Here is a 19,050-nt window from a genome sequence, read left to right as displayed (position 1 = left end):
AACTTGATATAAGACGAAAGCAACAGACTTTAATTTTGTTGAAAATCTGAATAAATAAATAAGTAAATAAAAGAAAATCCACCACTCACACATACACAAATCCCAAAGTAAAACAAAATTGCATCAGGCCAACTCCCTGTGGCTAGGCCAAGGCTGGGCCAGGCTTTGAGCCTGCAGGTGGGCCCAGGGCTGCCATGCAGTGGGGCTGTAGCTCAAGCAGGGACTAAGCATGGAAACTTCAGCTAAAAGCAGCTCCCAGGGGCAAGGGTGGGCCCTGGCTACAGCTTCCCCATGGCACAACACTGCCAAGGAGTCTCTCCCCACAGCACTTTAGTGGGCAGGGAGCCCCCACAGCCAAACCCCCATAAGGGATATATGCTCAGGACCCTTAGGCCTGTGGAGGAAATGCTGACATTTACTTAACTAAATGCTTGGTAGTGATCGCTTCCTTAAATGTAATCGGTGTAAATTTATACCCTGTCACACCATGACACAGCAGTATAGAACATTGCTGTCTTGGGATTTGACTAAGCTAATGGAACTTTTAACATTAAAGGTGTGTGAGATCACTGTTTAAATAACCTGTGCTATTTGCCACAGTTCATGTGAGGCTATTGCTTTAAGCAAGTGTGGTGGGTTTATGTTGCTGGGCAGCTGGACTCCACCATAGCTGCTTTCTCACTCCCCCTCCTCAGAGGAACAAGGGGAAAAATATGACAGAAGGGGCTTAAGGGTTGCGATAAGAAAGGGGACATTTCTCTCCAATTACCGTCACGGGCTGAAACAATCCAGTGTAGGAAGATTAATATAATTTATTGTCTATCATTAACAGACTAGAACCATGAGAAACTAAAAGCAAACTAAAAATTGGCTCAGATCTGGCCAGCGGCAGGTCCCATTTTGGAGTTGTCTGGACCTGGCTCTGATTTGACATAAGGCACCTCCTGGGCTCTTCTCATAGAGGCCACCCTTGCAGCCTTCCTGCTACCAAACTCTTGCCACATAAACCCAATACAGCAAGGAAAAAAGAGTGGCTAAAAACATAACCAGGTGTTTGGAGCCAAGATTTAAAAACATCACCCACTTTATGCTACTGTGTTACTTGCACAGCTGGTAAGAGCATTGTGTAAAGAGAAAGTCTTTCTCAAACCAATACCACATTCACCTTTTCTTTAGGCATACATGTTCCGGTAGCTACTACTGAAACAGCAGAATTTCCCACCACCTGTAAAGAGCAAAACTGATCACATGGGAAAGTTTAAGAAAAATGATAATATGTTTGTTCTTTCTTAAATGCAGTTTAGAGTACAATGCCACAGAAAAGCATGTATCTTCATCTCCAGCAGTAGCCAGAGGTCTTTCTGCTTTGGGGTCATTAAATAGCAACACAAGAGACTTCCCTAAAACATTGGAGCTAGCTTTGATGTGTTTTATTTATTTATTTATTGACATTGCATTTATACAAACACACAATTTACAAACCATACACAATTATTTGACCAAGTTCTTCCTTATGATTGACTACAGTCCAGTGGTATGAACCTGTGATTTGGCAATTTGATGCTGGCAAGCTCCTGAACTCTGAAGAACCTGCAGAAACACTGAACCTTTTTGGAGTCTGGGAAGGGCCAGAGTGAAGTAGCAGATAATGTGGCCTGTAATGAAAAGAGGAGAGTAGGAAATGACTGGACATGTTTGAATATAGATCAACACAAGTAGAAATTTCAAAACAAAGCAAAATATAGGGGAGAATAACTTTGAATGAAAAGTTTGCTTTTCCAGAGGAAAGCTTGGAAATTTAATTATTCATAATCAATGAGGAGGAAGTACTAGCACTCTACATAAGGTGACACATATAAAGAGTAGAAAATGTTAGTTTTAAATGGAGTAGTGTGGCTGATTTGATGGTCTTAATGTTGTTTTTAAAGCAGTTTTTGTGTAGTCCTCTGAGAGGTGAATTGCAGCAAGTCTTGTCCATAAGTGATTCAGTTAAAAGTAATAAATATTTCTTAATTGTACAACCATCTAGCTTATTTTGATTAGTCTAACATTTCAGTTTATCCTTTTTGAAAACAGCATCAACGACGGTATGGCTGACAGATTCTAGTGAAAAACTCCAAAGTTTCATCCAACTAGCATGTTAGATAGTTACTATAGGGATAAAAACTTCTAGTATGTGGAAAAGTGATACATCTCTATTGATACATCTTCTCCAACTTACGGTTTTTATGCTTTTGATGTTGTTTTGTTTGTTTGGTTTTGTTTTGATTTTTATGTGAAAAGAGCTGCAAGCAAAACCTGTGAGAAGCTTTGTCTGGGTCTTTTGCTTTTAGCCTGGGGGTTCCACCAGTGTCTCGTCTGTGATGGAGCCTGGGGGTGGCCAGGCTGACACCAGCCCGTGTCACCCATTCTGCCTCACCTCCCTGGGGGCTGAGGGATGGTGTGGGTGTCCTGAAGCAGGACACTTCACTGCCCTGCAATGACCCTGAGGTTTAAGGGTCGCTGCAGCAGAAAGGCTGGAAGAAAATATGTCTTGTTGGAATGTGATCAAGTGATGTAGGTGGATGAGATCAGCTGAAGTTGTTGGCTGAGGCAGAAATTTTGGGAGTTAGTGATCTGGAAAATGATAGAAAGATGGGAGAGAAGACAGTGAAAAGAAAACATTAGGGGAACAAAAGTCACCTTAGTAAAACAGAAAATGCACTGTATCTGATTCCAAGCAGTGCATCCTATAGAGGGAAAATGTTAAAAGAAGGAAGAGCAACAGAAGGTGAATTTAAATCTGAATAGAAAAATCTAGAAAGCTTTTGCTCTATACTTCATGTGGGAGAAGGGGGACTGAGAAAAGAATGGCAGTTAAGTCTGAAAAGAAAAGCCTCAGTTCTTCCTTCATACTCTGCTAAGGTAGCGTTGTTTGTTGTTGTTTTGTTTTTGTGATTATGTGTTTAATTTGAAGATTTCAAAATACTGGAAACATGCTAAAATTCTAAATGTGCTAAGTACTTTCCCAGAAAAAAAAAAAAAAAAAGGGTGGGGGGGATTAGATATTGAGGTCTCACCTCAATAGAATCAATTACTCAAGATCTACATGACTTTAAAGAAAAAGAAAAGAAAAGCACAAACAAAAGAAAGAATAAAAAAAACACCTCAGTCTGCTCAGAGGCTTGAATATATGTGCTTCCATGCAGACACCTTGCAATACTTCTCACTGAAGCTTCTGAAACTATGCAGAGACCTACACCTATAATGCTTTTATTTTATATATATATATATATTGGGACAACATCTTTGTGTTTCTACACATAAGCATGACCATAATAAGAAATTGCTTCAGAAAAAAAAAAAAAAAAAAAAAAAAAAAAAAAAAAAAAAAAAAAATTGTATGTCAGGTTTAGGATTTGTTTCTAATGGTTCACAACTGAGTTCAGTACACAGAAAAAAAAAAGTCAGGGTGATGGGTATAGGAGTCAATGGCTGACAGTGCATCAAGCTGTCCCATCTAGGGAGGTAAACTATTCTAGGACAATAAACAATAAAGGTACTGATCAAATAGAGTCTGAATGCAGTAGTCAGTTACAAGTAGTTAATAAACATAAGAAGGAATATGTTTAAAAACAAACAAAACACACCAAGGAAGAAAGAATTCTTGAATTCTGGGAAGCTACCATGCTGTATAAGCTCCAAAAGTCTGTGTGGCTAAATATTCTGTGAGTAATACAGTCATTCAAGTTGTAAAAGACCGTTAAACTCATCAAGTCCAACCATCATGTAGCACTTTAAGTCCAGCACTAAACTATGTCCTAAGCACCACATCCACACATTTCTTAAATATCTTGAACAGCCTGTTACAATATTTTAGATACTAGATCAAATTTTGGTTGTGTTTGTTTTGTTTTGTTTTGTTTTGTTTTCTGTCCTTTTCATGTTCCACTCCCTCCCCAAGGCTGGTTCTGTTCTGACACACAAAAAAAAAAAGTTAAATGATATTTCTGGAAGAAACTAAGAGGTTTTAATTTTTCTTACTGGAAATTAAATTCACACTTAAAATATGGAGGACATAATAATAAGTAAAAAATTCTAACAGTATTTTACTTTGCTTGGTACAATAACATGACCAGACCTATTTTTCAAAGGTACCTTTTAAAAACCCAAACTTTACTACAATTAATCCAAATTAAATCTAAATTTGTTTTGTGTATATGTTATGCATATATATGCATATATATATATATAATGATTTATTTCGTGTATCTTTCTGTTATTAAACTAAATAGTTCACTGATCATATGAGCAACATTACTAGGGTCTGAAGTCCCTCATAAATGTTCTATGAACACTCCTCACCCCCCCAAGAATTGTAGTGACTTTTTTAATGTTTCGTGAAGATCTATGGTGACAAAATAGCCTAACCACTTTCCAGAACAAGGCTTTGTCTCCTTGCTTAATAAGTGAAAGCTTGTATTTATTTAAACCAGAAAAAAAAAATCATCATGCCAAACCATTTAACCAGATAGGCTTTACAGGAACCTGGTTCCTACCTACTTAATTCATTATTCATATACCTATATTTTACAGGTAATGCTAACAATTTCAATTGATCTATTAGTAATAGATGCCTTCTAATGTTTTCTCTTAAATTCATAATTCTTAACTTTTATTTAGTCTGTATAACAAGCAATTACTTAAGCATTTACCAAATTTTTGGCATCACTTTAATTTTTTGGCTCTTTCATCACTTTAGCAATTTGATTAAACTACCCATAGAGGTAGTTGCTTTATGCTGCTTGGTCTTCAAATGCATTATTGTCCTCTTATGGTGTTCACTATTGTGAAATGTCTTTGAAGAAGAAATGTCATTATCTGTAAAATGATGCTTGTACTATTTTGAAGAAAAGGGTCCATTAATTAAGTAGCTTGATTGCTGACCCTTCTTTAATTTCAATTCTTCCTGCTATTTTCAATTTCTCTGATGGATATAAACATTTAATAGAACTTTATTTCAGATAAGATATCAACAGAATGTTAGTAGCTCTTTTGTACTGGAACTTCAGGAAGAAAATTCTAACTAAACATCCCATAGGTTACTCATTGTACCTTCAGTATTATATCGGTGTTATGTACTGATTCCTCTTGTAGGTCTAGTTCAAGGCAGAAATGTGTGCATCCCTATACAGGGAAAGTGAATGTTTTATTTAGTTCCCTACTAAGTTTTATGTTGTCTCAGTCTGATATAAAAGGAGATGTGATGTAAAAAAATACTGCATTCTGGAAGAATTCCTGATTGCTCAAAGCATTGGCTACTTCTAAGGGGATTAGATGTTAGAGCTTAATGGGGGAAAAAGTCATTATTCCTATGCTGACTTTGGTGGTTGTGTTTCATAGATGTTTGTAGCTGACAGCTAACGGAAAACAACAAAACCACTGTATATTGGGGAGTTAGTATCTATGAGACCTGTGTGGCTTTTAAATTGAGCTAGAGGTTTCTTTAGAATTATTTGCTTAAAATTAAAAAACATAAAATAAAATAAACCTTGAGTTTTTTAAAAGAAATGCTGTTACTTTAGGTCCCAAAATATGCTATTAAGTTGAGACAGTAAGTAGGGAAAAATATGAAAAAAATATAGGAAATGTTCTGCCCCCTGCCCTCTTCTTGAGGAAAAGCATAGCTTAATATGATCACATTTCTGTCTGTCCCTTTCCATAGGAAAACTTGGTTTCAGGGAGAAGAGTCAGTAGCGAGTGTCAGTTGCCTAGCATACACACTGTATTAAAATTTATGCGCACTTTTTTTTTTTTTTTTTTTTTTTTTTTTAAGGCAATCAACTCTTTGCTTTCTAGAATAAGCTCACACCTCCTCTAACAGTAGTAGGAATATAGCAGGATGTCCAGAGCAGAAGAGATATTCTCTTGTTCGTTCTGTTATATATCTTCTTGGAGATTATTTACGCCCTGAAGGTCTCCTAAGTGGTTTATGGATCTTGAGTCATACAGAGGCTAACAAAGTAGATCTGGGGGATTCTTCTGCAAGTCATTGATCCACAGTTTCCAGGGGCATGTTTGTAAAGACATTAAGAAGATGTGAAGTGACTGCTAGTGCTTTTCTTCTTGGTATTCTCAGTAGTGTATTTTGTAGTAGAAAGGCATGGAACAAAAGGTTATGGTGCCTTTGATGTATGAAAAATGTTCTCCTGAACTTCTGGATAGACTGTTTCAAGCTCTAAAGTTGGATGTATACAGAAAACTCCATTCAGTTACCTTGGTTGTCAGCAGGCAGAGTAAAAGAAGACTTGTTTCTCAATAATGGAACACTGAAACCAAATAGATACTAAACAGGATGGGGCACAGTAGTGACCTCTACAATACTTCACATGTCACAGGCATTGAGGTAGAGTACAATCTGTTAACTACCACCTTTTGAGCCTGGTCATTCAAACACTTTTGATTTTTATTTTTTTTTTTAATCTGTCCATCCATCCAGACCCTAACATTATAACTTGCATACAAGGATACTGTGGGAGATAGTTGAAAGTCTCCCATTAAATATAATCCAGAAAATATAACTTTAATATAAGAAGCCGACCATTGATTTCCGGTTCAATGTGACTTAAGATATAAACACAGTTTTCAATGTTTCTCAGTTATTACTTTAATTATTTTTGTGAGTATGTCATGGTATGTTTATAGAGAACATGTAAAATAACCTGGCTCAAAAAAAAAAACACACACACACACACAAAAACTTTAAAAAGCAGAGTCAGGTGAGTATGTGTTACAGGAACTAAAAATTGTTCAGATGTTCTGAACATCTGCTGATGAAGAGCTAGCATCTGGCTCCTGCATTAAGTGTGTTCTCCTGACTGGTTGGTTCCGTTTGTCACATTTTGTAGCATATAAGTTATTATTGTACTAACACTTCTGTTTCTCTTATGTAATATATCCTGCCAAAAGCTGAACTTGTATATAATTTCTCTGTAATATCAAGGTCTAGAGTACTTACTGTTTTCACCCGTATTTTCCATTTGGGTATATTTGATATAACGATATAGCTAAATGTCAAGTGTATTTACCTGGCATAGAATTCACCTATTTGTGCAACACATAAACACATGAGCAGTACATAATTCCCATTTGATGTCAGTGAAGCATAGTTTCAGACCTTGGCTCAGCTGGCAATCTCTTTCACTGGACATTGCCCAGAGCTTTTTACTCTTCTCCAGCTATTTAACGGAAATGGAATGATGTATGGAAGAAAAAAAAGTTGCTTCCTTTTCATAAGGTCTGATCCAATTTTGCATGAATGTGTTAGTGTGGGGTTTTCAAGTGGTTCAGTGAGAAGTAAAGCCAAGGACAACCCATGAGACTCTTCCTGTGTGAATCTAGGAATCCTTCAAGGGTAGCCTTAGATATAGTTGGAAAAATGCATGAATGTAACAGCTGAAATTAATTTGAATTGACCGTTGTGGCCTCGTGAAATAAATCAGAGAGGAAATATAAGAAAATAAATAAAAAAGAATATAAGTAGGCCAAATTACAGCCTGGTATAAGTAAGTTCAGATCCATTGGCTTTCCTTGCTTTGTGGTATTCTTCAGTTTGACCCTTAGAGCTATTTATCCAAGAGGAAGCAGTCCAAGGCCTGAAGTTCTATTTATCTGAAATTCAAATTATTTCTTTTGTTACCTACTCTTAAAAAGATTGCTTTGGTGGTGAAATAAAACACCAGAATTATGTTATACATTGCAGTTTCCCCCTGCTTTTAGTAGCTGTCTTTACTGGTGCATTATCTGGATAAGGTGAATTGTTCTCCTTTCTATTTCCTTTATACTTACCCATTTTTCCAAAGTAATTGTAGTAATATGTGCAAACCTATCCAAGAGATTTGGATAGTAGTTCAAGCAGCTGCTTCCCTTCTGTCTTCTTGGCTATGGCTAGAGGTTGTTTTTATTCTACAGAGGGAATGGTTGTAGCGAGCATGGTGGTTTGTTTTTTAATGGAGCAAGCTTTTGTACATAGGGCTTTCCCAGGTCAGACCCCAATGCTCACAACATCTCTCCATGACACAGTAAATGTTTACACAAAGGTATAGCTAGCTGCCAATAAGAGTCCAGACTGAACAAAAACATTCATTTTGTTATTTAGTTTCACAATATTAACTTGAAGTTTTTGTCTCTTGAGCAAGTGTGGCTGGACTAGATTCTGCTTGTTTTCCTTCCATGCTATTTGAAAATTTTTCAGTTTGGTCCTGCAAATGCACAATTATTTGAACACAGAGAGCAAGGGAGGCTGTCTTGTTGACTTTGTAAGCAGGACATTCAGCAATGTTATGAGAGATTTGGCTTAGTGTCTCTGCTCTCCATCAGGAATAGATCTAAACCCAAGGCAGTTGGGCTTTTTGGACAGGCCTTCAAAAATATCTTAGCCAGGTTGTTTACCTTTTTCTTTTCTCTCTCAATCCACCTAGTAAATATTTTCATCTAAACTGATGACCCTACAGAACTGGAAACAGGGTTTTATCTTCCTATCTTCTCTGTTCCTCACCTCCCCTAGAAAAGAAAGAGAATATTGCAAACAACTCTGGCAGTTATCTCCTTTCTTCTACTTCATAAAACAGGTACAAGAAGAAGGGAAGCAGTAATATCAGGAAAGTACTGTCATTAAATAGCTTGGAGTAGAAGCTGAGCTTTATTTTTTCAGCCTTGTGCTCAGAATATTTCCATGTTCATTTTCATTCTGTGCAGTACTTGAAGCATGAGTTTTATACCGAAATGCATTTTTATTCCTCTTCTTTCTGTCATGCTTGCTCAAAAATACTTCAGTGGACAGAAGAATTTGAATGCATAGAGGAATATTCAGTCTTCATTAAATTCTATCTATAATTGGTGTGACCTCTTTTGTATGCTTTTTATTTTAACTTATACATAATGTTTTAAGAGCAAGTCATAAACCCTGAACTTACTGGGAGTATAAAAACTGCATCTGTTCCTAGATGATCGATTAGCTCCAATATCATAGAAACAAAGCAAAATATTATTATATCAGCTTGAGTGGTATTAATTCAGCATGCATCTGCCCTGCTAAACTTCCTCTGCAGAAAAAAATGTTCTTACGTAGGTTAAGTTGCTTTAGGATAGTTTACAGGTCTAAGGAACAAACAGCAGCAAATGCGCATGAGGTGCTGTGACATGCCTCTTCGTGCTTAGGGCATAAGTGAGCATAGCTGAAGATAAATCAAATTGTCGATTGGAAAGGAAACAAGTCACATTCAGTTCTGGGTTACTACATGGTTGCACCAGCGTAAATGAGAAGAGAATTTGTTTCTAAGTCAGCTAGCATTTGTGCTATCTCTTGTAATGTCCACAGAGTGAACATTACCACCTAGTGGTTGACAATAGTGAGCAGGAGTTGAGAAATGCACACTACTAGGTACAAGTGCTAGGTATTTGTGCTTAAAACTCTGCCCACCATATGCAGAGGCCTAAGTATCTGAAAGCAGAGACCTGTTGGGTTTCTCTTTGGTTTGGTCTGTAAGCAAAACTGCAGTGTATTCAATAAATATCTTCAACAAGAAAGCACAGTAAAAGAAAACTTGCATTTATAATCAGCAATCCATTTGCCTAGGATTGATTATCACAGCATAGCTACCATTGTGCAGCAGAAGTGTGGCACTGCTAGGGAGGTCCTGCACTAAAGATGGAAGAGCTGCAACAAGAGTTTGGTTTGGTGAGAACAGGGAACACCTCTGAGCTCTGTCTAGCTTAACTGGATAGGAGCACAGGAACTGGATTTGTTTCATTTGTCCTTTGCCAAGGTGCTGGTTAAAAGCAACAGCTAGTTTTTGTCTTAGTATTAAATCAAGGGGAACCATGAGTTCATTTTTTAATCAGATTTCATTTCTGTTATGTTTATAGTCCATGTTTGTTAATTGATACTATGCAGTGTGATGAATCAGTTTATTCAAAAGGCCAAGAAATGGAGTAGGTCTTGAGTCTCTGAAATAGTTGGTGCTTCTGTGGTTAAATTCAAGTTGTCCCTGTATTCACTATTTCTTGAAAAAATATGTATTAACTGTAGCTTATTATTATTATTATTATTATTATTATTATTATTATTATTATTATTATTATTATTATTATTTATTTATTTATTTATTTTCTCTCCATTTTATTTGAAAAATCAAATCAATTATTTGAATGGGGAGGGAAGACAATGTTCTTCTTGGTATTCCTAATCATTTCTCCATCTTTTAATAAAAGAAGAAAGACAGTATATGAAACAAGGAGTTTTAAAGACTTTTTTTTTCTGTAGTGTTTTTTGTGCATGAGATTTTTTTTCCCTATTAAAATCTTTGAAAAATCGAGAAAGATGAAAACTTTCAATTACAAAACAAGTTTTTCTCTAAGTTGAAGCATAATTTCATTAGAGCTGTCCTGAGCAGGCAACAGCCAGAAGAGCAGATTGCATGCTTTTATGTCTTTTAAGACAAAGATCACCTAGTGTAATTTTGCTCCCTGCTGTTGCCACCAGGTATTTCCTGCAGCCCCTGAATTTGGAGTCACTTGGACCTCAGTGCCACTGGACAACTAGTAAGTACAGGTAGGTCTGGCAAAAGAAGCAACCTAGAAGGTGAAGTGGAGAAACTTTGCTTTATTAGCAAAAGTAGATCAGAAACTGAGATAAAAATACCTGTATCCAATTCTGTCTATATGCATGTGTTTAAAGGAAAAACAAGGCTTGAGATTCCTTTTGATTCAAGACAAGAAAAAGAGACAAAATACTCATTAAGAATACTGAAACCAATTCTACATATCAATATATGTATTTCTGTGCTTGTTAGTGTAGTCTTCAGAACATCTTACTCAGTTTGTGGGTTTTATTCTCTCATGGACCAATTTTAAACCTCTTGCGTACTGTAAATGCTCTAAATTGTAAATGAGACTTGTTTCTTTTATAGTACAAATGATGTAACTTTTTTTTTTTTTTTTTAAAAAAAAAAAAAAGATCCCAGATCTATACAAACATCTCTGCACATATGCTCTAGGATAATGCAAAGGAGAAATACCTGGAGTTTTGACAGTGAAATCTGAAGCAATTTGATACTACGGTAAAGTGAAACTTAAAGTGACTACAAATACCTAAGGGAGCTGTTAAGTATGTAAAAGGAGAGGAGGTAAGAGATTTTAAGCAATTATGAAGTTGTTTTATCACAAGAGCTGATACCAAATCTTGTCTTATTAGAAAGTTAAAGCTCTCAGAACAAATGTCAAATGTTCTTTGAAGTGAAAAGGGCTGAACAAATGAAATCCAATAGATTGCATGTGAGACTCTGTAGTAGGTGACACAAATATTGGCTTTTTACATGTTGATAGTTGTTCAAGATTCCACTTATTTATGAAGAAATAATTGGTTTATGAACCCAGAGATCACTGTCTGTTCTGTGTAAAATAGGAGATTATGGGGTAAGTTTTTGCATATTGAGGGAAGAAAATGCCTCAGAAGGCTGGAAAAAATATGACAAAGCCAATCATTACACGTTTTGTGTTTCTTTCTTTCTTATTATTATTTTAAATCAAACTCTATAGTATTCAAATACTTATTTTCTTAATTCCCCTCCTCCTTCCATTTGACCCCCACCCTAAAAGGTAGGGGACCTGCAAGAGCAGTTTGGAAAATACAGATATTTTTCCTCTTATGTTCAGCTGAGTCTGCTGCTTAAAGTCAAAAGGCAAATTGCTGCAAGCAGAGTGTCTATAGGAGGCTTGACTCAAAAACAACCTTTTGTAGAGGTAAATACCACAAAAATAAGTATATGACAACATATTGATTGCTGCACAAAATGCGTTAAGGGAGTCCAGAATATAACTTTCTATTTCTAGAAGATAAGAGAGAATGTTGAGGAAAATCTCTTTAAAGAGTAGGTGATTTCAGTCCAAGAATAAATGAAACTGAAAAAAAAAAAAATCATTCAGACATTGACAGTATAGTTCTAGCTAGTAATTTAATATAAACCACTTTTAAAAATAATTAAGAAAGCTTTATTATTTTAATAGTTCTTACTGGCCAATGAAAGTAGTTGCTATAACTGTTGAAGAGATTGCTAGAGGCCTATGAAAAAGGCCTATGAATAACCTTCATTACTGAAGAAAAGACTTCCTGAGCATATGAGCTAATGAACCATTAATCAAAGAGATCAGCTGGTTTTCCTAATGGCAGATTCTTTTCCTAAGTGGCTACAGTATGAGCAAACAGGTAGCCCTGGCTGTAAGAAAATTCAGTGTTCAAAGGGTTGAAGATGATGGATGGTCCAGTAGTACAAGGCTTCTTGTGTTGAGATTGGTAATGTGTATTTACTATTTTCTTTATTTTCTTGATATTAGCTGAATGATTATGCATGTGATGGATTTTTTTTTTTTTTCAGGTGAGGCAAAGAGTGACAAGGTGACTTTTTTTTTTTATATGAGAAAACAATGAGAAACTGTTTCAAATGCATTCTATTACATAGACACATCCTAATTTCACTAGACTATAGTAAATTTATGCTTGGTTGACTGTTACAAGACTTGATCACATCCTAAAGCATAAGTGGCTGCCAATTGCTGTACTGAATTTAAGCTGGAGACTGGCTGTTCCTTTATGGTTTAATCTATATCAAATTATGGTTTAATCTATATCAAAGCTAACAGTCTGCTCCTTTTCACCGAGATGTCTTGAATATTACCAACAAGGGTTCCCAGTCATCTTCTGTAATAATTTCTGCTGTATTTGGATTTTAAGTGGAGGACTACCTGTTTTTAACCAAATTTCAATGACTTATTTTGACAGTTACTTGATGATTGTTTTTTTTTGATAGGGTTCCCACACAGTGAGTTCTTAAAGTAAACCCCTCTTAATCCTCCTCTTATTTTTATGTTCTTGCTTTGTGCTTTCGGTTACACATCATGGTTGACATGTTCTAAAGTGCTTCAGGGCCTGCATATCCTTCCCAAAGATTTCTCTTGTTTGTGACCAGTGTGTTCCTCCCCTTTGTTCTTGGCTCAGGCAATTAAAGGTCCCCTAAGCTTAGGAAATCATACTTAAAGTCAACATTTTGAAATGAAACAGTATTTTTGACTATGTTGGTATATTCAAAAGATTCAGGGAGAGGAGGTAGAAACGTAGTGCTAGGGGAAGATGTAGGGAAAAAACAGGTTGTGATTTTTGTTGTTTGTGTGTTTGTTTTTACCAATAGGATAGATGAGCTTTGTAGGCCACTTAAATGGAAATCTTTTAATGGCCATTTATCATGGCTAGTTATTGAGACAAAAATATCTATGTTGTCCATTCTCACAAAATTTAGGAATTACTGATAACTGTATCCATTGGAGTGGAAAAAGGCATACTGGCAAGTAGTGTTTATTAAGACATTTCCTTCCCTCTATAACACCTATTTTGTCTTTTTTATCAATGAGATTATTTGAATGAAGAATTAAAGATCCTTCCTGTTTTGTTTTCAAAAATCTTATGAAGCATATATTCATAAGTGCAACACAAGGTTTCCTCATTAAAAACAATCCTTTTATTGTAACTATTAATATTATTGCCCTTAACCAATGACCAAATAAGGTTGTTGGTTCATCAGAAAACTTTGGTTAGTTGTAGTACTCTAGAAGTTAGTTCTTATCAAGTATAGGAAAACTGCAGAGAAAAGGTTTATGTTGTCTGGTATTTAAAAATACAAGGTTGCTACCTCACAAGATTTTCTTGAAGTTGAATCAGATTTTACCTTATGCAAACACACATGCTTCCAGGCACGCTTTTTGCTGAAAGACACTATGACATAGACAAGGAAATAGGAAGTATGTGAATTTACTTTTATTGTAGAATTCTGAAAATTCAGTGAAACAGACTTCATCTTAACATGCCTGAATGTCCTTTTCAGAACCAAAATAAATGCTAGACCACATTAACTTCTTTTTCAAAATTGAAATTAGTTTTACAAAAGAAGAATGAAGCATAACATCATTGATTTATAATGCAAAATTATACTTATGGTACTATCTGGTTGAAATTCCTTGCAAAAAAATTTATGCTTATTTTTTTCTTTCATAATTTATCACTGAAGGCTGCTGTATTTTATAAGACTGATAAAATGCTTTAAACAGGGAATTACAATGGCTGCTGCAACATCCATCGATGCAATAAAAGTACTGCTGTTGTCAGTAATATGGCTAAAAACTGGGGCAGTGGCATGCCTTGTTTATGTGCCCTGCAGCTGATTAATATTCACTATTCTTGGTTAACTAATCCCATAGATTCTGTTAGGAATCTATGCAGAGTGGAGCAAACATGATCTCTCTCTTGAAGATCTGTGGATCTGCACCTTGGGCTTCTGCCAGTATTATTTAATTGAAAGGAGGGCTGAGATAAAATTATATCCTTTTGAATTCTAGTGCAGCTTTGTTAATCTACTTTTTTTTTTTTTTTTTTCATCTCGATGCAGCATTCTAGCATAAATAAAACACAGTATTATAAAATGAATGATACAGAAGATGTATTTTATGAAACTAAATGAAGGATAACAAATTGTACTAGATTACTGGTCATATGTAGTATTGCTATATGAAGTACCAGAGAGAAAAAGTACCATACCTGAGGTAGTGTGCTAATAGCCTTGTTATAGAAACAACATGAAGAGAAAGGAGAGACTGCAGATAAAACAGAGAAAGTTACCTGCATAGTCAGTGTTCTTGTACATTGTTGGTTTTCAGAAAGACAAAAATGCAACAGATTATTTTAGTATTAAGCCAAATGCTGTTCGTCTTTTGTTCAGAAAAATTTATTTAGAAAAAGTGATGTGTTTTGGTAGCAGTAAGAACCCAGTCAAAGGGCAGACCCTTTATGGTATATTATTTTACCAGATATCAGCTAATTACTGCTCAGTTGAAGGATATCCTCAGGTTCTCCTATCATTTATTTGATAATTAGAAGACCACTAGATGGGCTTAACTGAAATGACTTGTTTGGTACAGATAAAAATAAAGTAATAAATTAAAAAAAGGATAGCAGAGAAACACAGCATAGGTTTCACTCTTCCTCCCATCAGTTTTTAGGCCTGTTTCAGTTCCTGAGAACAGGGAATATCAGATCCGTTTGCTCTTAATGGGAAGACAGGTGTTTTCTTGCAGATTTACTGTATCTATTGAAGAAGTCTGGCAATTGATATGAATGCCACCCTCTCTTGAACATTGTTAGGGGATGCAGGGTCCATGGCAGCTCAAGGCTGGGGAGGGTAGATCAGGTCACAATGATCTGAGTGAACCCATCTTGTTCTGAATGAAGTGATGATGAAGTTTTGTAATTCCTTGGCACAACTTAGTATGGAGTGTTTAAAAACAGCTATGAGCAGTAACTTTTAAAATTTCTGCAGTTGCCTCCAAAATGATCCTCTTCAGAGCTTTAAGCATTCCCTTAGGACATAATTTTAAACGGGTTATTTCTCCTTCCCACTACTTTAACCTAAAGGTCACTGTAGGAGATTTTACAAATCCAGGTTTGTAAAAATGGTATTTGCTTGTACATCATACAGCGAGCACTTGTCTGGTACCAACTTAGCATATTGGCGCTGAGACACAGCATGCAGCCATGCTAATGAAGACAGGTTTTCTAGCCTGAACTTTGTGCCTAATTAAATCAAAAAGTAAATTAAATTTGCACCAAAATTTTTGCTGTTTGTACCTACAAAAAGAGAAGAACTGTGGAGACCTTTGTAAAGTTTGGTTGAGCTTTAACATGTGGTAACATAAACTGTACATATACTTATTTCAATTTGAGCAGAAACAAAATTACTGTGTATATTGCATGCTCAGTCCCTCATTCTGATTTATGTTTATACAGAACCAAAAACATCTACATCCCCCAAAACATGCAGCTGCTTGTAAAACCTGATGAGTAGTAAATGAAAGAAAAAAGAAGTATATGTGGAAGATAAAAGGACTGGGAGCACACATCAAATATTCTAGGCCAAAGGTTTTATAAACTCCAGTGGAGCTTTTTCCTGTCATACATGTGAGAATTCTAGAAGAAATTATATTGCATGGGAGCAAACAGTGTTTGTCCAATGTTAAATAAAAGAAATACGTAGGCCTGTGGCAGAAGGAAAATCTATATTTAAGTGCATGAAACAGATTTTGTACTTAAGAGTCTTTATAATGAGGTGCTTCCATGATCTTCAAGAGTATTGGCAATTAGTCAAGTTACACAGAAATGTGCAGTTGGTCTGTGTCCTAATTGCAGCCTATAAATGAAATAAATAGTGCAGTGAGTTGTTTAGTATGCTACAGCACACTGGCTAATCTGGCTGAACTTCAGGTCCCTGAGAACAACGTATTTTTCTATATAATGCTAGTTTGACTCTATCTAAATATATGAAGGTTAGAGAACCCTTGAAGATGTGGATCTGAAATGTGTAGAATAATGGCTTAATGGAGATTGTAGTGTACTTGATGGACTTGTATTAAGTAGCAAGGGGAGAACATAGTATTTCTCTGAAAGTCATTGATAACTTCTTGTACAGTACAACTTAGATATAGCATGGTGTGTGACTTAATCCTTCAAAAAAAAAAAAAACAGAAATGTAAAGTCGGTGAAACTTGGTAAGGAAAAATTCTGGGTCATTTCAGGTCATTTTTGCTTTTTTTTTTTTTTTTTTTTTAATTATTATCATTTAAGAATCCAAATATGTTGTCCTTTCCTCCCCTGAAACTTCCTTTACTCAATCATATGTAACCAAAGGAGTGTTCATCTGAGTCATTCTTGGGATTGATGTTTGTCTGTGTTTGATACCAAAATCTCAAGACCATTTCGTAAGGGTAGTTCAAATAATAAAAACAAAAACAAAACAAAACATCAGCAGAAGATAAAGATCTTTTAACTAATAGGAGTCATGAAAGTCTGAGTCGTGGAAGGTCCGTCATGGACTTACTTAACTTGCATATATGGAAGCCTGATCTCTTTCACAGACATGTACCTGAGGTAGCAGCAAATCTGAGGGTACTTTGCCTAAAGTAAAGATTGTCTATAATAGCAGAGAGAACTTCAAAGAAAAGCTAAATAGAACCCAACTTTTTCTCTATTCCACCCTGTCAATTCTGAGCTTTTTTTCTTAATTCTGAGTTACACAGTCCCGTAACAGTGGTGTCTGTTTTATAGTTTTACCTGTAAATATCAAGATGCATTTCAATAAATTTCAGATTAAGTAATTTTAGAATGTGATGTGATATGTTTTTTTTGTTTTGTTTTGTTTTGTTTTTCACTACAATCTTAAGTACTTTGCAATATATATATATTTTTGATGGATTTCTAATAGAGTTGTTTTGATAATACATTAGCATTAATACTCCAGCTCCTATAGGCTATATCAGGAAAATTCTTAACTCAGTAGCAACATTTTAAGTAATAAATGCCAATATAAGGTATTGTGATTATTTGATAATATTTTCTTTAAAGTGTTAGAGAAACACAAATGGAAAATTTAAGCCTCAGAACTGTTTTGATTTTTTGTTTGTTTGTGTGGCAGTTAATTTTGCTTTTCAGTCACGTTGATTTAAGAGGTAGGACACCATTGTTTCTGAACAAAACCAAACAAATGTAACTATTAGTATTTATAATTTGTTATTTATTATTATTTTGTTTTGGTATAAGTGCACAAATGTGAAGGTGACTACTCTGCTGAATTGTCATCACCTACATGATGTTGCAACCCCTAGGAAACTGTTAGTCCTTGCCATTCATGTATTACCTTGTCCTAGTGGTGACTTAGAGGAGCAAACGCCTTCACTTCCCACAGTGTTTTTAGGTGGAGTTAAACACTGAGCAGCAAGGTGTGGTAGGTACCAGGCAGGTTTGTGCAGAGTTCACAAAAAAAGCAACTAGAGAGATGCTGATGCTGAAGTCATCCTAGATTCACGTGAAGGGTTAATGGCTACAGATTGACCCAATTACCATAGCATACTGCCAGTTATACCAACTGGAGTTTTCTTGCTTCTAAAAGTTGCTTCTTTGCAACTCTAATCCAAAGATATTTTTCTTTTTTTACTCTTATTCCTTTTCAGTGCTGGTTGACAGCTTGGGTGCTAAGAGGTGGCTGGGAGAGCTTATGAGGCATTGGGTCTGTCTCCTTTAAGTATTTGGAAGGAAAAGTCATTTAAAAAAATTAATGTTATCATGTTATCGCTAGTAGGTCGAGGGAGGTGATTGTCCCGCTCTACTCTGCGCTGGTGCGGCCTCACCTCGAGTACTGTGTGCAGTTCTGGGCATGAAACTGTTGGAGAGTGTCCAGAGGAGGGCTACGAAGATGGTGAAAGGCCTGGAGGGGAAGACGTACGAGGAACGGCTGAGGGCACTGGGCCTGTTCAGCCTGGAGAAGAGGAGGCTGAGGGGAGACCTCATCGCAGTCTACAACTTCCTCGTAAGGGGGTGTCGAGAGGCAGGAGACCTTTTCTCCATTAACACCAGCGACAGGACCCGCGGGAACGGGGTTAAGCTGAGGCAGGGGAAGTTTATGCTTGACATCAGGAGGGGGTTCTTCACAGAGAGAGTGGTTGCACACTGGAACAGGCTCCCCAGGGAAGTGGTCACTGCACAGAGCCTGACTGAATTTAAGAAGAGATTGGACTGTGCACTTAGTCACATGGTCTGAACTTTTGGGTAGACCTGTGCGGTGTCAAGAGTTGGACTTGATGATCCTTAAGGGTCCCTTCCAACTCAGGATATTCTATGATTCTATGATTCTATTCTATGTTTCTATTTGTAACTTAAATAGGACTTACGTAACTCATCCTAAGAAAGCTTCAAGCACAACAAAATCTTTCTTCCTTCTCTTACACAGTTACAAGTACCTCGTCCTCATCTCCTCCCACCAAAGGCTGTAAAATAGTCTAACCTCTGTCTAATAGGGGCATGTGACATTGTAGATGTAATTAAAAGGAGAGCCAGATTAATTTATTGAATATTCACTTATTATTTTTAGAGGATTTGTCAACAATAGTACACACATCTGGGAACAAAATACCCAACAC

At 36.1% G+C, this 19,050-nt stretch overlaps 1 protein-coding gene across 6 annotated transcripts in view; it reads left to right on the top strand.

The window, feature by feature from the left end:
* The window catches only part of POU1F1 (POU class 1 homeobox 1), a 181,022-nt gene that overhangs the window by 100,158 nt on the left and 61,814 nt on the right, over positions 1 to 19,050 (top strand). The window contains exon 3 of one of the 6 annotated variants that reach the window (XR_011099217.1): positions 15,869 to 17,196. The exons of the other annotated variants lie outside the window; for them this stretch is intronic. The gene's annotated coding sequence lies outside the window, so the exon portion shown is untranslated. Of the gene's footprint in view, positions 1 to 15,868; positions 17,197 to 19,050 lie in introns of those variants that run through there. 6 annotated transcript variants of the gene reach the window in all.

This window comes from Anas acuta, chromosome 1, assembly GCF_963932015.1.
Source record: "Anas acuta chromosome 1, bAnaAcu1.1, whole genome shotgun sequence".
In the NCBI taxonomy this organism is placed as follows: domain Eukaryota; kingdom Metazoa; phylum Chordata; class Aves; order Anseriformes; family Anatidae; genus Anas; species Anas acuta.
This window is presented reverse-complemented; position numbering and strand designations above follow the sequence as displayed.